This window comes from Agelaius phoeniceus, chromosome 2 (genome assembly GCF_051311805.1).
Source record: "Agelaius phoeniceus isolate bAgePho1 chromosome 2, bAgePho1.hap1, whole genome shotgun sequence".
Lineage (NCBI taxonomy): Eukaryota > Metazoa > Chordata > Aves > Passeriformes > Icteridae > Agelaius > Agelaius phoeniceus.
Window position 1 is genome coordinate 77504029 of NC_135266.1, and position 25610 is coordinate 77529638.

The following is a 25610-nucleotide window of genomic DNA, read 5'->3' on the forward strand; positions in this document are numbered from 1 at the left end:
GGAAAGCCTGAAGGAGTAGCTGATGCTTTTTGATTAAACCTGTCTGTGCACACTTCCAAAACCCTGCACCTGACACTTACTCTGGAAGCTTCCAGGATCACAGTGTCCATTCCCCATTTCCATCTTCCCCACCCCCCAGCCTGTCTCCATTTGGCTTTATACAAAACATCTTCTCATATGCAGGTTGGGAGGGAGCCTTATAACTCTGCAGTTTTTTCAAAGCAGAGTTTGGACTTGATCCTAATAAATAAATCTTCTATGACAGTTTAATCTAGCTGCATATTATAGCCACAATGTAACCATTGAAAAGAATCTTCTCTGACAATATGCTGGAAGGCAGTGTATTTATAGTTATTCAATAGAGGTGTAAATGTGTTCTCAAATATTTCTAATAAAGTAAAAATGGGTCATAGTAGCAAAAGGAGAAATTGGCTACAGCAACATTTAGGAATTTATTGTATGATAGTATTTAATTGAAAAGTAAAATCCCCAGTGTATGGGGGATTTTTATGTTTTAAATTTTTTTTTTACTGTGTGCAGTGTTTCTACTGGGTGTTTTGCTTCCATGAACTCCTCTGGATGGTACTTCTTATCAATTTATTGAAATGAATTATGAAGGTTTTGTGTTTGTAGTGGCGGAATTTTAATGTGTGTATTGATGTAATTCTGCAGTGATGGGTGTCTCTGTGATGTGATCTGTCTGCAGTGATGGGATGGAGATGCCATGACTTGTACTGAACTGGAGTCTTCAGCCAGGACAGGTCAAAGGTGGCTCCTGCAGAATCCCCATCTCATCATCAGTCAGCACTGCTGGAGACACATAGTACTGTGCGTTGTGTCTCTGCTGGCCCACATTTACTCCAGTGCTGCAGTCAGTTGTTCCTCATAATCCCAGAGTGGTGGGACACTGAAGGAGTTATATGGACACTGCAAGAATCATATGGACAGTTTCTTGCCAGCTTGGTAGCTGTAGGCTGTTTTGTGCAGTGTAAGTTCACAGAATCACAGAATATGCTGAGTTGGAAGGGGCCCACACTGATCATTGAGTCCAACTCCTGTCCCTGCACAGCACCATCCCCAGGAGTCACATGTACCTGAGGGCATTGTCCAAACACATTCTGAACTCTGCCAGGCTGGTGCTGTCACCACTTCCCTAGGGACCCTGTTCCAGTGCCCAGCCACCCTCTGGGTGAAGAACCTTTTCCTGATATCCAGCCTAAACCTCACCTGACACAGATTCAGGCCTTGGGTCCTCTCACTGGTCACCAGAGAGCAGAGATCCATGTCTGTCCCTCCTCTTCCCCTCACAAGGAAGTTTGAACAACAATGAGGTTTTGCCTCAGTCTCCTCCAGGCTGAACAAACCTCAGCATCTCCTCATATGGCTTCACCACCAGCCCCTTCACCATCCTCATGGCTCTCCTGCGGACTCTCCAATAGCTCTGTCTTTGCAGCACACTCCCACTGTGTATGTTGTCACAGCTTCTTCATCATCTTTGTAATCCCAGAGTGCTGATACACTGCTAATGAGAGTTTGGGTGCACTAACTATGTAGGAATATTGGTTTGCAAAAAATAAAAGTACTTATATGCCAGTAATCATGAAATGAAATTTCCTGAGGATTTCAGTAGGAGCCAGTTCCTGACTGAAAAAGGTATCAGCCACAGGTCAAGATGCATATAAGGCTGATGAATGTTTCTTTGTGCAATGCGAAAGTTTTTTTACTGGAATTTTTGTTGTTTAACACAGACTGTTTTCTTCTGTTGTGTCTGATATGTGCTTTCCCCATATTAAAAATAGATGGAGAAAGGACATAGCAAAAGTGTGCAAATAGTTACAGCAAAAAGACTCATCAGCCTAAAGCTTAATTTGTCCTGAAGAATAGAAAACCTTGCTAGATGAATAGTGGGTTCTTTAAAAGCTCCTTACATTTTATCAATATTGCATCCAACATGAAAAGTCACATAAATTCCTCTTTCAAATCCTGTAGAAGAGATTTTTGAATATTTTATTAAATACTTAGATTCAATTTATTAAGAGTTTTCTTAAGTTCCAACCACAGATTTCAAAAGTGTGATGGACTATCTTAGAACTCTGGTTGCAGCAGATAAGTATGAAGAATTTCCATCAGAAAGTTGTTTGAGATTCCTCTTTTCATATAAATAATTTCTGTTTCATGAGGCTGTATTTGAGTAAATATATCTGATGTTTCTTGGTAACGTAAGAACAAGCAGCATTCCAATAAATTGTGAAAACCAGGCAATGAGAAAATTAGGAATGCTCAAGAAACCTCTCTTCACTTTTCCGATGTGAATTTATTAATTCACATCAGAAAAGTGAAGAGAGGTTTCTTGAGCATTTCTCAAAATCATTCCCTGGATTACATAACACCGATGAGATTCTGTGGTGACAGGTTACAAGGAATTTATACTTGTGTATAACAGATTCAAATCCACTTTGTGCTGTTATAACTGGGGGGAAGATCCATGCCTAACTAAAAATGTCATGCTTAATTGAACTTCAAGAATCCAACTTCAAAATTATTAGTAGCCTTTTGCTCTGTGTTCATAAGAAAATACTTGGCATTCTCATTTTAATTCCATATATATTATCAGCATATATGCACTTAATGTTTCTGGCTGTCTACAAAATCAGGTATTTCATATGGATTACATAAATAGCTTGCTGTTCCCACAGAGAACTTCTGCATGGATATGTATTCACAGTCCTGCCCAGGAGGATGCCAGCTTGGCCTGAACTTGCCCTTAGCTTGTAAATGCCTTTGGTATGGTGCAGCATTTGGGTTATGCACCCAGCAGGAAGGCAGATGGCTCAGGCTGAACTTGTGGCTTAGCTGTGATTACTCAGCTTTGCATTTGGTGGAGGTTCACATCAGGCCAGCGTAGAAAGTCAGCAGAATGAAACCTTGCCTGCAGGCAGGGATTCTACAGATGTCAGAGTGTAATGTTTATGTCCATTTAGTGTATTTGCCCAGGAACTTCCATTTGACTTTTCTGCTGCATGAGAGAAAAGGAAAATCTTGCAGTGATTACAAGTATATGATCTATTCTGTTTCTACCATTGCCTTAAGTATAATGAAGATACTACACTGTTGATTATCAATAACATATTGATTACAATGTTTTGCTTCCACTAAAATATTTATTTCAGTTTTATTTTGATTTCATATTTTTCATATTTCAGAACACTTTGAAAGTCTTTGTTTCTTCCCACTGCTCTATTTTTCCACTTATCTCAGTGCTTACCTTCACAAATAGGTGAAAGATTGCAAATAATCTACACAGAAGGATTCAAAAGACTCAGAGGATCCTGATGTGGCCATTGATTATAATGAAATTGATATGCTGCCGATTTTGAATTACTTTTCCTCACTTTATTTCATTTTCTAGAAAATATCTTGATGAGGCATAAAAAATTGCAGTCCTAGATATATCATGGGTTGAAATGTCAATTTCTTTCAATTGTTTTCGTTTTCCATTCTTCAAACTCCCTCCTGTTTCGCATTCACCTAAGCATTAGTGCAGATCCATCCCAAACATCTTCTGATTGTACAATAATATTTACATTTTTACATTGCAGACAACATGTCCAGAGAAAACAGATGGCTTATTTTGTTCTAATAGATGTAAATATGAATTGATTAAAAAAAAAAAAAAAGAGTTAAGGAAAACTGGGAGTAAAAGCTGCTGCTTCTTGTACAAGGGGCTTTTTTGATTTTAGGAGTGTCATACATTTGTAATGGATGCGAGACCTCAGGAATTTTGCCTCCCTCTCCTCCTAATTTTATCAATAACTACACAATATTCTTTTCTTCTCTTTGTTTTGTTACATCCGCTGTCCTTGGAAATAAATGGGGGAAGGGAAATCTTGTAATTCAGCTAGCCATGTTTCCTGGGATATTCAAGGTTTATTATTTGTTTTGGAAACACAGGAGCTTTATTAGGGTTATTCTTGGGCATTTGCTCTCTACACATTTTTCTTTCAGGACCCAGTGTGCCGTTTCCAAGTTTTTGAACGTGCCCAGCAATTTCACACAACACCTGTAAATGGAATCAGTAACCACTTGGAACTGAATTGAAAACTTGTAATTTTGTAACTTGAAAACCTGTTGGTGACAAAGGTACCATTTTCTTATGTGTCTGGACAGCATGTCACACAACAGGTTTCTGCTCAATTTCTAGTCCCTAGGCTATGTCTGTACTAGTAAATGAGTAAGTGCCAGGGAATGTTCCTGGGCAGCGGATCTCGCTCTGTATGGCTAAATTATTAGAATGGTCCCTGGTATGTTTTTGGGATAAGCCAACTAGCATTCCCAAATATTCCCACGCGCCACTCAGGAGTTAACCCAGGCAATGGAAAATTTCCATTAGCTAGTCTGAATGCTGCCACTGTGTTTTTTTAAATAACAGGGTTTAATAAAGGGTCAAGGGTTGTTCAGCACCAGTTCACTTTTTGGTGCAGATACCCCAGTTCCCTTATGTGTGTTCCACATATACTCTAACTCATAATTTTCTTCAGCTTTCCTTCCCATGTCTTGAGTATTCCAAAGAGAGAAAATTAATCTACTGGCTGAAAGGCAATCGTAACATGCTCCAGACAGGTCCTCAGGGACAGGACCAGGACAAAGGACAAAGCAGCAGAAAGCACCTGCAATTCTCTTTCTCTATAACCATACATGATATGTCCTGTTCTGAGCATTGAACAATTATTTTGACTTGTTTCCTGCATTAAGGGGAGCAGTCTATATTTTCTTGGGAAATTATTTGTATTGCAGGAACATGAAACCTTCAAGGACCCAGTGTGCCAGAGGCAGCTCACTTGCCTTCCCTGTGATTGAGCAACTCATGGCACCTAGCATATGAGATCAATGAAGAGTGAATGAACAAAACAGTGGTGTGCTGAAAGCCAGGGAAATTAATGAGTTTCATCCTCTCTATCAGGGATTCCATGTGTGAACATTTATATCATAGTCATAGAGTGAAGCTCAAGTACACACAGAAAATATGTTATGCAAAATTTGTATTTACGTAGGTTAACTAATATTTTACATACTGCAGCAAAGCAGAATACATTTTTTAAGAGGTTTCATTTTGGTATACATACAGTGAAGTCATACAGTAAAATCCCAGCCTCATTAAAGTGAGCAACAGAGCTTTATATTATCTTTGATCAAGTAAGAGTTTTATCCCTGTACATTTTTCATGGATGTTTGTTCACTTGTTTAGTTTTTCAAAGACTGATGTTCTCATACATTGTGTTAACTCAAGTAAGATGGTGGCATATTTTAATAATGATTCATCTCTTCCAAACAGATAGCATTATTTCATCTCATTACAGGAATTTTCTGATCCTTTTGAACATTAAAGGTCCAGACCAGTTCCCACACAAGTCAGTAACATTTGGATCAGATTCAAGGAGATGTTTGGCTTTATCTAGCTTATGCTGCCATGGTGAAAATGCAACTGCCTGGGGAATTTTCACAGCATTATTTGACCTTTTGCTAGAGCTTAGATTGAATATCAGAAAAGTGTGTTTTCAAGAGAGCATCTGTTCTTACATAAATCTCTCAGATCTATGCTTTAAATCTAATTTCTGGTGCAACTTCTAGCTAAATTCCCTGCATTCTGCTTTACAAAGTGGCAGAGTTTGAAAAAAATGGCATGTTTTAATTTACAGACAATGTTACAATCAGAATGATTTAAGGATGTTGGAAAGATAAGGTTTTGGGATGAAGGCAATACCTTTCTTGGACCAGTTAGTATAGACTTGAATCAGAGCATGAAAAAGTTGTTATCCCCTCAAAAAATTTTAGTGATGTCTATGTAGGTATCTCTATCTCAACTAGCCATGCTTAGCTCTTTTACAAAAAGTGAAGATAAATAGGCACTTCTAATGTGCAGTTCAATTTAGACATTTGCTTGGGGCAGTGAGTCATGCCGTGGAAGGGCTTATTTCTGTCCATCAGCAGCGTGGAGGGTTCGGGATGCCGAGTTCAGTTGCAGATGTCTGCATTGTGTGCATCTATATTTAGTCAAATCAATCCTGTCTGATTGTGTCACACATAATGGATATGATTAGGTATTATCTCATTTCCCAAGTCAGTTCTGGTGTCAACATGAGTATACCCCATTAAAAGCATCAGATTATTTTCTCCTGTGCTGAGTGACTCATGTTTAAATTTTTTTAAAAGAAAAACAGACCATTCTGACATACATTGTCTTTCTTACTGGTGGGCTTCTTGTGTGGCTAAAGTAAGAAAGATCTTGTGTAGTGACGTAAACTGTGCACAGCACGAGAGTGACTGCTTGATGGAAGAGTTCCTCCAGATCTCATTAGCAATAGAAATGTGAGTGAGTCAGTGTTCTGAGTCATTTTTAGGGAGTATTTGGAAATGCCTGGGGTGTTCTGCTCAGGTGTGTTGAAATCTTCTGTACAACAGTATGAGAATCAGAGTTTAATTTGATCCTTCTAGGCAGAGTTGTTGGCATTCAAGCAGTCCTGCAAAAAATTCTGCAGCCATTCAAAGGAAAGTGATTTGTTTACTAACTCTGTCAAAGAAGCATTTAGGAATAAAATTCAAAATAAGAGGTGGTAAGGAACCTCTCATTCTCTGAGTTGTGATTAGAAACAAAGTAAAACATAGAAGCATTGATTTAGAAATTAAACTTATAAAGTTATAGACTTAACCATACCAAGCTCTGCTAAATCTGTGTCTTGAATTTGATGGCATATTTTGATATTTCTTACAAGTCACTGCCCAGTGCCTAGACTTCAGCACTGGGTACAATTACAGTACTTGTTCCTTAAACACCAGTTTTTATATCCTGATTCCTTCAAACCCTCTTATCCACAAATGTGTACACATCCCTTCCTTCTCATTTAACCTATTTAAAAGTGTCCCTTTATGAGCTGAGCCACAAATTGGCTTGTTACTTTGAAAATTGAGATGACCAAACATTGTTGTGAGAGAATGTTCTCTGAAACCTCTCCAAATGAAAGCTACAGAGGGGCGAGGTCGTTAATGACCATATGAACCCTGCATTTTCATACATATTTAGCTTTGCCATAAAATTGATTGAGGTGACAGGGCATGTATAGGGAACCCACAGACAGCTGTGATAGTTAATTACTGTGTTTGATTGTCAGGTTGCCATCTTTGAAAAAATGTTATTATGACAGATGGTGCTGATAAAGGTAGAGCTCAAGATTCTTCTACGCTCTTCTGAGGCTTCCTGGGTGTCTGTGGAGTAGCCAGAAAAATAGGGATTAGAAGAATTAGGAACTACATCAGTAAACAATCATAAGGGCAAAACCTTTCTCATAAGATGAGTGCTATTTATTTAGTTTTGCATAGTATTTTCAAATAACTCCTGTCACGACATTGAATTCTGGACACATGAAATGGATGTGTGGTTTTATTCTGGCATGGTCTCAAAGGCTGTTCTGATGTACACAGTCATGACCAGATATGGGTAACTCATGCAAAGAGCTGTGGCTCCCTGTCACAAAAGCAATTTCAGAAGCTCAGAAAATAGAATACAAAAAGTGATGTTTTACAAAACACAGGACATTTATTAGTTCTTTACCAAGGGCATCATTTAGGACATACTTCTTTAATCCTAGCAAAACAGGTTATTTGGGAGCATTATTTAGTTTCTGACAGTGTTCAACACAAAAAAACCACCCTAGACATAACAATGGCTACCATAAAATGTGGTGTTTTATTCCAGATCTATTTTATGATATTTATTATTCAGTTCTTAGTAGAGTTGGTTTTGCAAAAAGCCATAGTGCTCAGGGATGTAGTGACACAATTATATTCTTTCCAGAAGCAAAAGCAGACAGAAATTAATGGTTATATCTCGGGGCCACTGACACCAAGCATAAGACATAAGCTTTTTTTTTGTTGTTGTTGTTTTTCCTTTTGAGGCACAAAACCGACAATTTAGCAATTAGCTTGTGACCTTGAAGATCAAGATTAAAACGTGTCCTTTTGACACTAAGCAAAGCACTTGAGACCTCTTTTAAACTTTGCACTGATTGCCCTGCAGAGAATCCCAAGTTAATATTTGGGGTTTGCTCCATGCCTGAAGTCACTAAAACCTTTCATTTCCTCACTAATGAATTTCAGAACAACTGAAAAAACAAGTTTCCCTAGAAAAGAAGCTGCTTCATCCTTTGGTCTTACTCCAAATGAATTAACATCTAGGGGAATGTTTTCCTTTGTTGTCATCAGGTTTTGAATTTGAGTTTCTGCTGTTTTGAGGAAGGAGGACTGGGCTTGAATTGTTACCTTTTTTAGGGAAACAGAATCAGCCAGCAGATATAAAGCCAAGTAGGTTATGGATGTTCAGTGTTCCACGTAGTGACATCTACAAGTTTCTTACTTGGAATTTACTTTCTTTTTACTTCCCCTGAAACATAAACTCAGTTGGGAGATCTGCTTGCAGGTTTTCAGTATTTCTGTGGAATTTATAATAAGTGTAAGAAGCCTTTCCTGCGTACTAGGTAACATGAATTTTGGCAGTGTAAGACAGCCATATTTTCAGATTGCTTCCTTATTACATTATTGATGCTGTCCATACTATTTTCATGTGAAAATAGTAATCACAATGCTTCACCAGCTGCCATTTCACTGGTTTTGGGTTTGGGTTTGTTTTTCTGATTTTTTTGTTGGTTCTTTTTTTTTTTCCTGCCACACAGAACCTGAATAGTAGCAGTTCACCTGGGAGTAGAGTTGGTGTAATCCTGTTATGCCAGACTAAAGCCTCAACCAGGATCTGCTGATTTTATGATGCAAAAGGAGAGGTGACATGCAAAAGAAAGGGGTGGGCAGCACATTTTTCTGGATTTTAATAATCCAAATTCAGGCTGCCTCTGACACCCGTGGATTTTAGTGTTGCAGAGAAATGTCCAAAACAGTGTCCTGTTTCAGGAAACAGACTTTGTTTTCCTAAGTAATTTCCTGACCTGAATTCCTGAATTTAACTTTTCCTTTAATTTTCTCATGCTGTTTCCTATTCAAAGAACATTTTTCCTCTTTGGATCAGCTGGCTGCCATCTTTTCATTTCTTAAAGTGCCTTGAATAACCCAGGTGCCAACATGAGAAGTATGTTTATGAGTCAGGTTTCTTGCATAATATTCTTTCTTGTCAGCAGGGCTTCCTGATAGAGCTGTGTTATGATAACACAACCCTTTTAGGTCATTTGACCAATTTTTTATGAGCCAGTTCAGTTAATCCTATTCAGAAGTTTCTCAGACTTCATTCAGGTTTTCTTTTCTCTAAGAAAAAATGTACCATTGAGAGTCATATTGTTGATGACTTTCAGTGCTATTGTTTGATATTTAATAATATTTATTTTGATTGCCTTTTTCTGATTTTAACTATTTTAAAAGTATTTTAATGTTTGCTTATCTTCTTTTAGTAATGGAAATTAGTAAAAAATTTGAGAAATTATGCCCCAGAGTCAGCAGAAGTTAAAGGAAATACGTGTTCTCTGTCATGGTATTGTTTTTCTTCTCTAATAAATTTACAATAAATTTAGCATCCTTTCAACAAGTTCATTATTGCTCAGTATCGCTCAGTTCATTATTTTAAAGCTGTTGTGATTGCTCTAGAAATTGCATTATATATGAAAAGTTATGCAAAGGAACACTGAAAGCTAGATCATGATAAATAGACTGTTATGTTTGATGACGCAGGCAAAGGGAACATAATGTATTAAATTTATTTTGTCCCTGCCATAGCAATGAAAGCATTGATTTTCTTGGAAAGGATGAGACTGACACAGCAAATACTTTTGCTATTACTGACCTGTCTAGAGAGTGGAATAAACAAAAAAGAACTAAAACAAATTCTATTAAAACTTCTGGCCCAATTTTCAGAAGGTTTGTAAGACTCAGGTAGAGACCAGTGTAAAAACTGATGAAGAGGGGACAGGAAGAAATAGTACAACAACTCATATATGAAAACCTGACAACAAGTCCTTAGGTTTTGTATTTGTTTGTGATTTGGGGCACTGTTATTTATCCAAAATTCTTTAATCAGGATAAAGGTAAAATTGAGTGGTTTTTATAAGGAACACTGAATAGTCCGCTTTTTACATCTGTTTCCACCTTATTTCATCTTTTCCTTTTATTCAGTTTTGAAGATATTTTTCATTTCCTCTGAATTCTTTAAGTGTTGGTTTAAATTTTCTTGTAATGGGTAAGAGAAGTCTCTTCTACATAATTCTTCTCAGACTCCCATAATGCCTGTCCCTTTCCCCCATTAGTATTTTTCATGACTAGGAAACAGAAAACATAATATCCAAAATGCAGGTCTCAAAAAGAAAGACTGAGATAATCCACCATATTTTTCATGGAATTTTCAACATCTGCTAGTGCCAGGCATTTAAGGAGGCACAAAAGGTGCTTCAATAAGAAATTAATCCATTCTGAAACTGGAGGCAGCATTAAATGAATCTGTTCATTTTTTTGGATAGCTGACCTAATTTTTCTACAGTGAACTTGGCCCAGATGCTTCATATCACTATTACTTATTTATAGGTAAAATGCAAAGTATTTTTAGAAAAAAAGTAAAAGCTCATTCTTTACTTACAAGAATGTTTTATTTAGGTCACACAGAAAGAAGACAGTGGGAAATTTAATGTAATATAAATGAAATGTGAATGAGGAAATGTAGTTTTGTCTGTGTTTCCAGCCAAATCTACCACTCTAAAATCGCGCAGCAATGAGACTTGTGGCAAACTAAGGCAAGGGTAACAGTTACACCAGCCACAAACTTCTTTGAGCTAAATTCTGAACAGCTTTAGGTGATCAGGATTATTTCTGCTTCTGCAGATGAGACAATTTGATTATTGTTTTGCTTGTAGTACTAAGCACTGGAATGCTCTCACTTTGGTTTTCACAGTAGAGATCATTCCTGTTGCTTGTCTTGTATATGGAGATATCAGACGTCTCTGTAGAAAGGTTTCCTGTGGGCAGTGTGCAGGTTGTCTGTGAGGAGATTTTGATTATTGGCCTAATGAACTGAGGACTAGATTTGGGGATACATCACTTTCTCTGCTCACTAGTAGAAAAAGCAGTTCAGGGTGACCCTGGACTATTTACCGGCTTGATTAATGTTGAATAAGCAGTGAATAGGTTGATTGGACACCTTCTAAAACAGTCCGGTACATTTGCTTAATATTCTTTATCAGTGTGGAACTAAAGCATTGCACAAGTGCTCCTCTCCTTAACAGGTGTTGCAAATGTTTGAAACCCTCTTTGATGACAGCTTGTGTGAACACTATTACCTTACTTCATCCCAGTCTAGTACACTTTTTTCAGAAGTTGAGAATTTATTTTCACCAAAGGTGGCCACAGCATAAGTTCACTGTTTTTATTTATTCCTGGAAGATCAAGATTTACATAGATTTTAGGTAGATTCATTGTTTACATTGAGAGACATATTTTTTGTGCAATGCAAGGCAAATCTCCTAAGCAGAACAGAGCTGGAGATAGACAGCAGTTCTCAAGTACAGTTGAAGCTTACACAGCCTGAAGTACTTCAGCACACCTTTTCCTTGCAGACGCAATTTCAGTCTGGTTCCTTTCAGTTTCCATATATCTACTTCATCTCTATATCAATAACAGTTGCATGTTAGTGAAGTATGTTCTGGATAAAATGAGGAATTTGCATCAGGACAGTCCAGCTAAGGACCTGTCATGTTCTGATTACTCTGCATCAGCACTGATCTCTGAAAGCTCAGTCAAAAGAAAAAAAAAAAAAAGAAGAGCAAGAAAATGGTAAGAAATGCCATTAAAAGGAATAGGGAGTGGTTGTATTAAGTTTAATTAAGCAGTCTTCAAAACTAATTGCTTGAGGTAGTTAGTAAATCTAATGAAGAATGATTCCCTTTTCTACTCTGCCAAAAAAGTAATGACTGTCTGGGCTCAATATAATGCCCAAGTTATCACTTAAAACAATGATAGATAGCCCTAGAAGATGACCTGCTCTTTGTACAGATTTAGCACTGTTTCCTGTAAAATGTGTGAATGGAAATTCAGCATTCTGGCAAGTGGAATCCAAGCTGTGTATGACAGGACATATAGTTGTGTTATTTCCTGTGTTATTTCCAATTCTTGTACTTCAATGACTGTCTTCCATTCTATTGCTGAGTTCTAAAATGGCTTATGGAAAAGCAGGTATCTACACTATGTATAACTATAATAATTAATTGTTTGCTATATGAACCCTCTGAAGTTTCTATGGTTCGAGGAGTTTGAGAGTCCCTGAAAATAAATGATTTATCCATCAATAGCAGGAAGATTTGAAAACAAGGGAGCACCCTTTGTTAATTTTCCAAAGTCCTTTCTAAGCACCATAAAAATGTTGCATGAGATAAGGGATATGCCTTATGTTTTCTAAAATCACTTAACAAGATTCCTTTCTAGAGATTATGAGCTGTGGTAAAACGGTGTTGAGTGAAAGATGAAATAGGATATTGGCCAATTTCCAGAAACCAAGAAACAGCCATAGATGGATCTTTTTCTAATGGAAGGGAGTGAAGGCTAGAGTAATCCAGCAGCCTGTTTCTGTCACAAGGGAGATTTTATTATACTGCTGGGCTTCTTTATGTTTCAGGGGTGAAAGGAAGTTGAAGACTGGTAATAGCACAGACAGGAGAGATAAATGCTGTCCTACATCCTGAAAAAAAATGGTACCATGTTTTCTGGAAAAGTAAAAATACCTTCTGTATTTTAGAGAATCAGAAATAGAAATGATAGATGAGCTTTTTTTTTATTTTAATTTAATCTGTTTTGGATTGTTGTATTTTAGGGGTAAACCCTCTACATTTATTCTATACCATTACAAGGCAAAGGATTTTGAGCCCTGATTACTTGAGTAGATAATTATCTGTCTGCTGGAATCTGGTGTATTCCCCTGAAATGTTTGTGCAACATTTTCACTGTATATATTCCCTGAAGAATATCTAAGTAGGATGCCTTTTCTGCCTGATCTGGTTTAGTTGATTGTTATTAACAGTGATTTTCTATGTTCAAACCATGTGAAGCGCATCCCATCAGTGCGTTAAATACCTTTAATTTTGCACATGAAAATAGAACCCAAATTATTGAGAAGAATGTTGTGGTTTTTTTCAGGCTTTTTCTTAGTATATTACTTTCATAGTATATTATTATTTACAAGCAATTTACTAATACCCTCTGGCAGGTTTTGATTATGGATAAAATAGGTGACAATATTTTCTCTAATAGGTGTTCCTTTAAAAATAAATGAAGGAGCTAAGAAAGTGCTTGGGGAGAAGCATTTCACAAATGAGGTTAATTAACACATATGTCAGTAAGCACCATTCAGTTATGAAAAAAACCCAGCAGAATGAAAATGGCTGTGGTGAAAGGGCACAGTTAAAATAAACTGAAGAATAGCAACACTAGCAAGTGTGTGGAGTTTCTCTTGCTTTTAAAATATTTTCCTGAATGTGACAACATTATGAGCTGAAGTGAAATTAATTTTTAAACATCTTCTGATAGCAACTCCACTGCTATCTGAAGTCCAATGCCTCAGGACTGTAATGGGACATCGCTTCATATCTGAGGCCTGACTTAAATATACCCTTCCCCAGCATTGCTTGAGTTTTCTTTCTGTTTTCCATTTTTTTGGTCAACAGAATTCAACCAGAATCTTTCTTGTACCTCTGTGAAGTATCTACAGATCTGCCCATTCTAGCAAGCAGAACAGAATAAAGGCTGCTAGGTTAGGTTTATTCATTGTTTCACAGATTTAGGCAGTCTTTCACATTCTGCACCTACCTACAGTGTTCAGCTGTGGCCATCTGGAGTCCCAGCCCCTGCAGTTCCACAGCTGGGATTTTGCTGAAGCTCAGCTGTGTAACTGTGCTTAAGGGCCCATTATTCTCCACCTCTCCAGCCATTGTTCTTTGCTTTGGGAATATGAGCTAGTGACTGTGGATAGTGTCACTTCCCTGACTGCAGACAGCCTGAAACCATAGTTTCACAAAGTATGAACTGCACAGTTATCCTAAATTAGGTATCTGAGTTTTCCTGCCTTTAATTCAAAATCACCTGGTCCCAGCAGTATTAAGCTTTACAAGTAGTGAAGCACTGTTAAATGGGATTAAATCCTATTAAACTGAAACCCCATGTACTTGCATCTAGTGTTTTTTCCCCTCTAAAGGTCAAGAGACACTGTGCAAAGTATGTTTTATACATTATGGTGTGAAGTATTCAGATGAGGGGAGCTATTAGAAAAATGTTCTGACTGTGGTGCCGGGTACTTTTAAAGAACTCAAGGTGCAAACTTGGTTGGGAGAACACAGGGGGAAGTTTTCCTCACCTGTGTTTTTTACAGCTAATTACTCATGTAGGGAGAAGCTGATCATCAGAACCATGAGGCTTATATGGGTGTTGTTCTCTAGCTGTGAGCCATAGGTGAATAAGATTTTGCAAAGGCAAGAGGAGTGATATTTAGAGGTAGGTATATGGCACCAGTAGAACACCCACCAGTGTTGCTGGAGAGTTTCTAGGCTCTTGCAGCAGCATTGAGAGCTTGTGCCATTGAACTTTCACATTTCAGCCCTGGAATGGCTGAGAAGAATGGGCTGCTCCAGAACTTATCAATTAATGCTTGATTCCCTCATCTTTCTGGTACATCATGCACAGATGTCTTTTAAAGCTGTTGTTTAATTTCAGACATTGATATTTATTGTAGAGGAACTTAAATCAAGATCAGCTGTCTGAATGCTTGAGTTCTTCAAATTCTCAGGAAAGACTACAGTCAGGACAGTTTCTATTCCTTAAATTTATTTACATTAGCCTCTTGGGCCTATTTTTTTTCTCTTAGGCGTGAAGTGATTTTTATAAACATGCATCCATTAACTCTAAATTACCACTGTACTAAATCAGATTCCATGTCTCTCTGATAAATTGTGGCTTTACTCAGAGGAGCAACACAAATGTAATTTTGTCTCTAGTATATAGATGTACCTTCCTGTTGCCTAATTTAATAATCTTTATCCGTACTGAAGTTTACATAACAAAATGTCCATAAAAATTCTTTTATTCAGCCAAATTTTTACAACATCTATGCGATATGAATATTAAAACTATTGAGACTGGAATAGATTATAATAGAAGCTTTTGGAATGTGCTGTAGGCTGTGCAAACACCTACAGACATGGGTATGGTTCAAGAAAACCTTTTCAGGTAAGCAATTATATGCAATTATATATATTATTTGGTATACACATGATTCCATGTCTAAATATATATATCTATATATATATATAAATAAGAGGAAATTCAATCCCAGCAGTGGATTTTTGTTGGCTGAATTTGTCTAGTTGCCCCTTAAGCCTGTTGTTAGATTTTATCACCTGTAGGATTGTGTGTCACGTTGCACATACTAACTGCACAGTATGACAGAGCACCTCCTTTGCCTTGCTTTGATCAGTAATCTGCTAATTTACTTCCTGCTCCCTTTTCTTCAGTTTCTTCTGTAGGGATAAGTTACAGGCTCTGCTTGTACTTGTTCTTGAAAAAAAATATATATAAAAGAAAGGAGGACAGGCAGAATAAGTGATCAGCTTTCCCTCCAAGTGCTACTTAAAAATGTGCCTATTTGTGGTCAAAATTGAGGAAGACATGGCAGAAGGAAAATGCACACTATAAAAGGGTGGTGTTGGGTCTCCAGATAGATTTGAATGTGTTGTTCTGTCAGTGCATTGGCACATGTTCTCTAGATAGAGGGGGGTTGTGTAAATGGGTTTCTCATCTTCATCAGCTCTCAGCCAGTCTCTGGGATCCTCTGTAGCTCTTCATTAGTGGTCCTGTGATAACTCAGAAATGTGAGCAAGAGAGCTGTACATGAGCAGTCCTTGGGGCAGGGAGTCAGAGCAGGGTGCCAGCTGCAGGCATCCTGTTTGTGAACCGCAGACAGTGAGTGGACAGGAGAGCATTAAATGCTCAGAAAATAACCTGGCCCTTCTGGACTCACAGGTTTCAACCTGTTCTCTGTTTAGGATTCACTAAAACTAGAGATGCATTGTCTTTCAGGATTTTTTTTTATTTTCCAGTTTTTTCAGCTGAAGGACCACTGTTACTGGTCTAAATATGATTAATATGCCCAGGTTCTCTTTATCCGGTTGTGAAATGGGAAAGCACAACCCGGAGCTTGATAGAGAAAATCCACATGAAATTGTATAGTCTGCTTTTCCCCTGTCTTCTAAATCATCTGTCATCATCATAGATATATCACTTCATGAGTGAATACAAAATGCTGGTTAAAAAAAATCCCCTTTGTTTTGCCTTGTAACCTATTGTTTTGAGTAAGAGCTCGCAGTAGGGTGGTTCAACAAAGGGAAAATACAAAGGAAAATACACAGTTGTGTCTAAGTGACTACTGTAGACAGTAATCTTTGTGGTACAGACTGGTGTTAGACTCAAATCTTCTCTCCTCACCTCCTGCCACTGATTCCTGTCCTCACTCTGCCTCCTACCAGGGGACAGCACAAGGGTTCACATCTGTGTGATAATCTGGGTTGGAGAGCTGGGCTTAGAGTAAGCATTTTCCTGGAGGGGTGGGGGGAGAAGAGGAGTTTTCTTATTTCAGAAATGTTAATTTTCATTTAGATAGCTCCTTGCTTGGGGTCAGCCTGGAGATATCCCAGCACTTCTGTCAGGATACTGAATGACGTGGTACAACAGTAACCATGAGCAGCCGAAGCAGAGCAGAAGGTTTGGAGTGTTTCTGCAAGGATGCACATGAAACAGCATCCTGACCTAATTTATGAAGCAGTTAGCAAAAGTGCTGCATTGTATAAAATATGACAGTACAGGAATTAACCTGTTTAGTTTAATAGAAATTAGGCTTTATCCTTTTGAAATTAAAAAAAAAAAAAAAGAAATTCAGTTTGTCCCTCTATCTCTATGGGATCAACATTTTGTGTAAAAAGATTTGGAGAAATAAAACACTGAACCTTGCCTTTAGTTTATTGTTTAAAAGATATTTTCTCTTTAAGAATCTCAGCATTTCCAACAGTTGAAGGCCAGCATCAAGTTGCTTGTATATAATAGAAGTTTGCTTTGTTTGTATCCAGTTTTAGCATTGGTACAAGTATCCACACTCTATTTAGAGTACTTTTATTTATAACCAGTGGGACACAGCACTAAAGCGCGTGCTACACAGAAGTACGATGTTCCATGAGATATAAGAGAAATGGATTTTGCTTTTATTTGATTTCTGGTCACTTCATTCCTAAGGAACTCTGTGCAAGTAACAAGGGCTATGGTGTTGATGTCTGCCATTTCACTGCTAATGTAATAATGTTTTGTTTATAGAGGCATGTTTGTCATATATAGACAGCTGTGTTTGTGTTACAGCTGCTATATCGATTGTGATCCTTCTAACTGAACAAAGTTTTAGCCTCATTTTAAAAAACCATGACCTGTTAGCTTCAGTGATTTAGTCTACAAATCATCCAGAGTAGTCTTAAGATACTAATAATGATATGAGAGTTATGGAAACTTCAGTGGTGACTCTGATATGAACTGGAGGTACTTTTTCAGGGGGCTCCTATCTAGATAAACAAATGGTTCTTAAATTGCCATCTCAGATAAAGTCAGACCTGGCATTCTTAAATTGCTAACTGCAGTGGCTTATTAAGACAGAAAGGCCAGTGATACTTAGTGGAGAGGAGAAGCTTGCTTGAGGCAAGCAGGCTCCTGGCAATTGTTGTCTACAGTGGTCTTCCTGACCGTCATCTCTCAGTGAGGTGAGTAATGAAAGCCATAACTCACCAGAGCTGCTGGCAGGCAGCTGCACTGTACAGTACTGATAGCTCTGCAAAAGGTGTGCCTTGAAATGGAAAGAAAGCACTTGAGCAGAAAATGGAGTTTCTGAAAGGGGAGGTGGTTTCAGGGCTAACAGAAGGAACCTCAACAAGGACTGTCAGCTGCAGTGACAAAGTTAGGCATGGCCAGGTTACTGGGGAGTGAGCAAGGCATAACACATTACATTTTACAAAACATGCAAGCTCAAATAGACCTATATACTTTGTTTAAGCCCCAAATACAAAGCCACATAGAAACCTTCAGAAATTAAGAATTATTTGCGTAAGACTGTAGGAATACAGAATTTAACAGGATATGGCATATGCAAGTGAAATACCTCTATGAAGATGTGACAATGAAGACTGTGATGTAATTCAGGTATTCATATAAAAGCCACAAATTAGCAAAGTAGCTAGCTGATAAAACTATGCTAAAGTCATGCTTTATATTTCATGTCTTCTAATTTTCCTTTTTATCCTCAGTCCAGAAGATAAAATGCACACTTTAATTTGAATTATTAAGACTCTTTGATCTTTGTTTTACTATTCTTAAACAAGTGAACTTTGGATGGTCTGTCTCCAGAAGGGCAGAGGATGTAACTAACTTACTGAGTAGGCACCAAGAGGAACTTCCTGAAAATCATGTAAGGAATGTGGAATCCTGTATTTTTTATTAGATGCTGGGTATAGAGGAGAACAGTGGTGTTATCAAGTGCCAAGCTTAATAAAGTGTTTACTACTGGGCACACACCAGTATTCTTTGCCACCTTCTGCAAGAAACAGTACAGAAAGATAAATATTTCCTGTCTTTAAAAAGCCTCAGAGTTGAGGTTGCACATTGATCAAATAAGCTGTGAAAATAGGCAATTGAACTTTAATTAATGTGTTTTAAAGGGTGAATGCATTCAACATTTTTTACAGGTGAGGAAAAATGTTTGAGCAGGTGTTACACAGAGAGGAACTAGTTTTGCAGACGTAGCTAGACATTCTGAGCAAGATCAGCTACTGGAAAGTAGGAATTCAGTTTTTCAGTAATGACACTAAAATTAAGCTTTAAAAATTTTATTGTAAGTTTATTGTCAAATGTCTTCAGCAGACAGAATGAAATTAAGAATGTGCTCGGGTACACCTCAGTGTTCAGACCTACACAATCCAGATGACTATAAGTCTTTTAAACCTTAAAATGATAGTAATCCTCAAAGAAAAGGATGGTATCTTTTGACACTCCGTACTAAGCGGTCTCAACCCATTTCTTCATGTCATCTGCCTTGCTTTACCATCCTAGGCTTACCTAGGTTAGGCCTTACCAACCTAGGCTTGAGGTTAGCTTAGTTGGGGTGTCAGAGCATGGTGCTAGTAACACCAAGGTTATGGATTTATTCCTCATATGGGCTGTTTACATCAGAGCTGGACTCAGTAATCCTTGTGGGTCCCTTCAAAGTCAGAATATTCAGTGAATCTGTTTGCTTTGCTTTGCAGTTGTGATGTATAAAAGCCTCTGGGCTGGTAAAGCACTCTTCTCTCTTTTTTTTTTCTTTTGAGGAAGAATTTAAATCTCACACCCCTCTTTAAAAGCTTCAAGCAATCTGAGTGCTATAACCTTTTGTGTGTTGTTCCTGATAAATCTGTAAGCTGACTCGGTTACAGCTTTCCAGGCTACTTTTTCTCCTTAGGCCATTTTTTATTCAGACATTGTTTTCCCAGTCATTTCCCTAAATGCTTCTGTTTACTTGTCATTCCCATTTTAGAGGTTGGAAGCTAATTCATCAATAATAAACCACTGGTTTATTACTCAGCCAAGGGTAAAAATTAGGGTTAATGAATGACAAATTAAATAAGGAGCCTGAGAACTGGTTGTTTGCCTTATTTTGGGTGTTTTCTCTCCATCATCCATTAGATAGCCACTAAACTACTTTTCAGGAGAGAAAGAAAAACCTTTTGTTATTTCCTGAAGAAAGTGTTTGTCAGACTATTACCCTTCCAGGTTCACAAACTGTGACTGATGAAACACACTATAAAACATAATTGTTTTTAACTGTTCCTGTACAAAAGCATTTGCACAACACAATCAGTTTGGGGAAAACACTTCTCAGCAGTCTGTAAACAAGAAAGCTTTGACAGTCCAGGTCTAATGAAGACCTCTGGGACAGTTGCAGAAGGCAAATCAATTTTCACCAAAATTTCAAATAAAAGTCTTAAAGATTTTATATTTCATACTGTGTGTTACATGCACATCTTCTGATAAACACCCCACAAAAGTAAAAATACTCTTTCTTGTACCTTTCATCTGCTACAAAATTAAATACTTAAGGGTTGTTCATTGTGGGGTTTTCTTACTCCTAGGACAGTCACTGTCACTGATTATTTGTAAGCTTTATAGTACATGTCCACAGGTGGTTTTGGCTTGTTATGTACAGTGTTTTTCAGCCCCAGCTCACTTACAATTCACCACCAGCTCCTAAGGGTTATGGAGGAACCTTGGATCCTCATGCCAAAAGATGGAAAACCCAAGGTTCAGATACTTGTTTCAAGATGTTTACCATCTTTACGTTTAGAATTTCAATTTAATCTTGCTTTCTACAGCCTGTCATTTTCTGTCCCTTAGCATGGTATCATATAGAGGTTCACACCATGTCTCTGTCTAAGCTCCCATCCTATCTCTAGTTAGATGGAGTTTATATTATTTAATTTTATATATGCTGCTATTATTTTATGTATATCAATATATAATTTTATAAAATATGTTTGGCAGATTATATATGCTATTATGTTATGTGCTACATATATTTTTTAATTTTTTATATATAAGTATGATAAAGGACTGTAGAAGAACAGAACATCCAAATCCAAATAAGTGGATAGTTTTGAGCTGATTTATTATTGGGTGTTTGGTGCTGATGATTTTGTTTGGTATTACTTCCTATCTGATCTCCTAGCTAATTGCTAATTATTGACAGTTTACCAATAGCATAAGAAAATTAAATTTGAAAATGATTGATTTAGTTTAGCTGTTTTCTTCTCTTTGTAAAAATAGGCTCACAGCCTTCGAAGTTTTCTGGAAGCTTCCTTACAGAGTTGGTTCAGAAATGATTACTAATGGTTTCAACCTTGTTTCAGCTGCATATTTGACTTTGAACAAACAGTGGAAACTATTGTCACAGTGATTGGACAATTTTCAGAATTCTTGAGCTTCACAAGATTGAGGAGTTTGTGATTAAACTAGTGTGTCAGCACAACTTTCTCCATTTAGTTTGCTCTGAGAACATTTGTGTCTATGACTTTATTTTTTTTCTTTAGGATACTGCCAGAAGTGTCAGCCTCCTTTTTTCCTTACTTGTTTCCAGCCTGTAGATTTGCATTGCTAGCAGTGTACATGAGTACACATTTTTTTTCTTTTCATGAGAACAGCAGGCTTTATCTCTGGTTTTATATTCAGATATGCAGGTCAGGGACTTCAGTGCAGTCTCTTACTAAAGCATGGTCCTGAAGATAGTAGCAAAGTTGAATTTTTTGAGTTTAATTTGTTCTAATTTCTTGAGATGTCAGTCTTCTAAAGGTTAAAAACTTTTGAAGGAAAGCCAAGTCTTAAGTTTAAATGCATTAAGAGATTACTCTTACAAGATAATTCTAAAGTATTTTAAGCTCTTTTAAGTGAGTAAAGGAAGATGAGGACTTCAACCTGTCACTATACCAGCTTGTTCAATTTCTAGCAGATATTGCAGAATTTCTTACAAAACATTTTACTTTGGATTCAAATGCTGTGGATACTCACAGTTGTTTCCCATGGCCAAGCTTTCCCAGCTTCACAACTCTTTATAATGACAGTTCATATCCTCAAAGGGAGTTGAGGGTCAAAATCAGATCTTTCAGCATAGTTCTTTCACTTCATAAAAACTCATTGTCAGAGACCTGATTAAGGAAAGTCAGCAAAAGCAGAATTCTGCCTCACTAAAGAAACCATAGTGCCTAAAAATGATTTCTTGGATGTAAATGCACCTGAGAGATAGCCAAAGATGTACTGCACCAAAAAAGGTGTCTAATCATTTTACTACAAACACTGACACAAGGGATTACTGTATTTTAAGTTTAGGAAGGTGTACTCAAGATGGGTTTTGTCCTGTGGCAGATGGAACCTCATGGATGTAGCAGGAAATGAGAGGAGCTGCACTCAGCAAGATGAAGGTTGAGAGGAGATATGATTGCTATGAGTTCATGTTTTGCAGGTGACTACTGTAAGAAAAAGTGATACTTAGTTTGAGTAAAATAGATCTAAATTGGTGATTTTTAAATTTAGGCTGAAAATTAAGTCAATGTTTCTGAGTACTACAACAGTCAAATTCAAGATCAGTCTTTCCGTGTGATTAGTGACAGACAATAAAATTTCAGCAAGACAGCCTTTTCCTTCAAGACAGATTCTGATATTTTAATGGGAATTGTTTGAGGTGATACCTGTACTTGTAAGGGACTTTACTCCATCATCCTTCTGTGGTCTATATTCCTGTTAAATTCTATGCATTAAAGGAGGCCTCTCACCTAATCTGCTGGCATTCTCTTGGAAACAATGAAAAAATATAGGTTCTCCACTTATAACGTAGGTAGGAGAAATGTCTCTCCTTTATCTACAGAGAAGATAAAAATGACTAATTTATACTAGAATTTTGCTGATCCTACAGTGAAAGTGAGATGAGTGGAGTACCATCCTGTATAATTCACAAAATCAATCTTACCATGCTTTAAGTGGAAGATATGGTAGAGACTGTGTGACCTTTGTTGCTCTCTTGCATTTAATTTCTAATTTTGTAGAACTCCTTCCTGTAATATGATATCAAAAATGATGACAATATTCCAGCCTTGATCATACTGGTTCTTCAGTACTAAGGAGTAATGAGTATGGTACTTTAGACTGCATTTCTCCAAAGTGCACTCAGGAAATGTCTTGCAACCAACAGTTACAGTCTGAGAAGGATGAGGTTTCAAGTGGCCTTAAGATTTATGTGGCCAGTACTATGACACAAACATCTATTTAAGAAAAAATGAACTGGAATTGAGTGTAAAATAAATGTAAGAACGTCAGACTAAAACAAGACTGAACATACCCTTCTGGATTGCCAAATTCCTTTCCCTGTGCTTAGAGGCAATCAAGTGTCTTACACATTTCTAAACAAACTCCTGAAGTAATGTTTCCTTCTCTATCTAGTTAAGCAGAAATAATAAAACAGAAAATTCAGCTTTCTGTGTTGCAATTAAACATACTTATAGCCTTGTACTGCAAGAACCAGTTTTAATGACAGATGCTTAAATTTAATTAACTGTAGATGCAAATGGACAAACCAGGACATTCATTTCATACATATGAAATGCATTGATGCAGGAGAAATTGGTTACATTGAGATTCTAGAGATCTGCATCAGACATGTGGTACAGGCCAGCAAACAATAAAAATAAATTCTATTTCATTCTATAATAGGTTCTAATTCAGTTGATGAGCTACTGTATAAGGAGTGTATGTATTTAATATCCCATTTAAGCAATGATTTTCTTCTAAATGCAGGCAAGGAAAGAGGAAGTGGTACTAGACAAAGACACTAATTCAAAGTATTCTTCACTGCAATGATTACCCTTTGCTTTGATAAACCATACTGAATGTTTTGCTAGAATAGAAATAGAATATCTTTCCCTTATTTGAAAGATGGAAGAGGAAGTGTTTAATGAACAGCAGTTTTTGGCTTGTGGGCTGTGTCAGTTCACCACCACAGACTGATTATGCTGGTGGATCCAGTAACAAAGGACCCAGGTGAGGCTGAGGTACTCAATACTTCCTTTGCCTGTTTTCAACATTAAGATCTGTCCCCACAAGCATTATATTGGGTCAGTTAATCACCCCAGACTGCTGAAGCTGATGCATCTCAGGAAAAAATGACCAAGATTCTGTTGAAGGGTCTATTTCCTTGTTAAAGGATCAAATACTACAAAAATAATTTTATACTGGGTTAGTTTTGCTGGGCACATAAAGATACATATTTTATATCAATGTTATTGACAATTTAACTAAGATTTTAGTCTACATTGAACACGTCTTTGTTATTTGGAAGAAGTTTAAAAAATATGTTCCAATTTTTTTGTGGGTTGAATTTTTTATCTGTCTATAATCTGTTCAGAGGAGAATTAAGTTGGACATCAGGAAGAATTTCTTCATGGAAAGGGTTGTTAAGGAAAGAAGTGCCCAGGGAGGTGGTGCAGTCATTTGGTGCTTGATACTTAGTGCTTTGGTCAGGTTGACAAAGTAGTGATGAGTAAAAGGTTGGACTTGATGATCTAGGAGGTCTATTCCAACCTAAATGATTCTGTCCTTCTGTGAAATAACTTCAGTATAAATTACTTGAATTATATTCAACAGTAATTGGCTGCTGCACCGAAGAAAGAAGCAGTTCAAGATAGATAGTGAACTACTGCATTTAAATAATCAGTTTACTCAAAACTGAGAAGCCAATGTGGAGCTAAGAAAGTTGGAAAACTTGGTGCACTTCAAAGATGGTAGAGAGCAACCTTGCCATGATTTATCCCTCTGCACCCTTGCATGCCAGGTCTCAGGACTTTGTGTCTGGTTGGTTAAATTGAAGCCCAGGTCAGTTTATCTTAAATGTAGGTAACCCCTCACACTGCTAAGGACCTTCTCTGGTATAAAAGAACAAATCAATAAAAAATGTATATGAAAACTTTGCACTGCTTTTCAGACTTTCTACAAATCTGATATCACAGGAACACACTGCACTGTGAAAATATAGGAAGCTTACAAAATTCAACATATACACAGGAAAACTAGGATAAATATAAAGCTTATATAGCTTTTTTTCAGAGCTACATTTCTCAGTTCATAGGATTTGCATTTATCACTAGGAAAAAAGTTTGCTTCTGAAATGAATTTAAACATAAAACTAAACCTTTCTTTGCTTGATTTAAATATTTTGTGCTTCCCTACTTGCAATTCTGAATAACTATTTATTAAAAATATCAAATAATGAAACTAATAATTATAATTAATAGTTACTGTTGTCAGTTGTGATATATTCCACATTCCATACCTATTATTATCTTGCAGAAAATTGGTCCTTTTATATTTAAGACTTTGGCAATTTCAAGTATTTCCAGTGCTGCAGAAGACTTTATCTCTAGAACATAGAAGGCAAGAAGCAGAAAGGAAATTTCTACTAAAGCTAAATCTAAACAACCTAGAATAAATAGTACTTTGTAATGTTACTTATGGTGAAGAAATTTTGAATCACAGAGGACTAATTTTTTTACTGAAACTTAAATTCATATTCATTAATATTTAATGAATAAAATATTGCTTATGGTTATTTTTTGTGGGAAATACTGAATGCAGCAAAGTGTATTTGAGCATATGTATGTAAAGAATAATTAAGCTATTATTCAATAAAGAAAAAAGATGAAGTTGTGGGGAATATTAAGTAGTTTAGCAGAGTAATTCTAGAAGAGAAAATTATTTGCAATTTAATTTATATTGCAGATTGGAATCTTAATAGACTGAAAAAATAAGATTGATTAGTTAATTAGATTTCCTTATTTTTAAAGAGAATGTAGCATATTTTGTAACATTTCTCAGAAAACTTAAGTTTGCCATGTTCACTTTATAATAATGACTAAATAATTATTAATGAGGTATTTAATATTATGGTTGTAAATGGCTGAAGATTTCAGTAGTAGCAGACTGGACAA

At 36.8% G+C, this 25610-nt stretch overlaps 1 protein-coding gene across 2 annotated transcripts in view; it reads left to right on the forward strand.

Annotated features, from left to right (window-relative positions):
• TRPC6 (transient receptor potential cation channel subfamily C member 6) overlaps window positions 1–25610 on the forward strand; it is an 80890-nt gene that overhangs the window by 22851 nt on the left and 32429 nt on the right. The gene's annotated exons all lie outside the window — the stretch shown is intronic.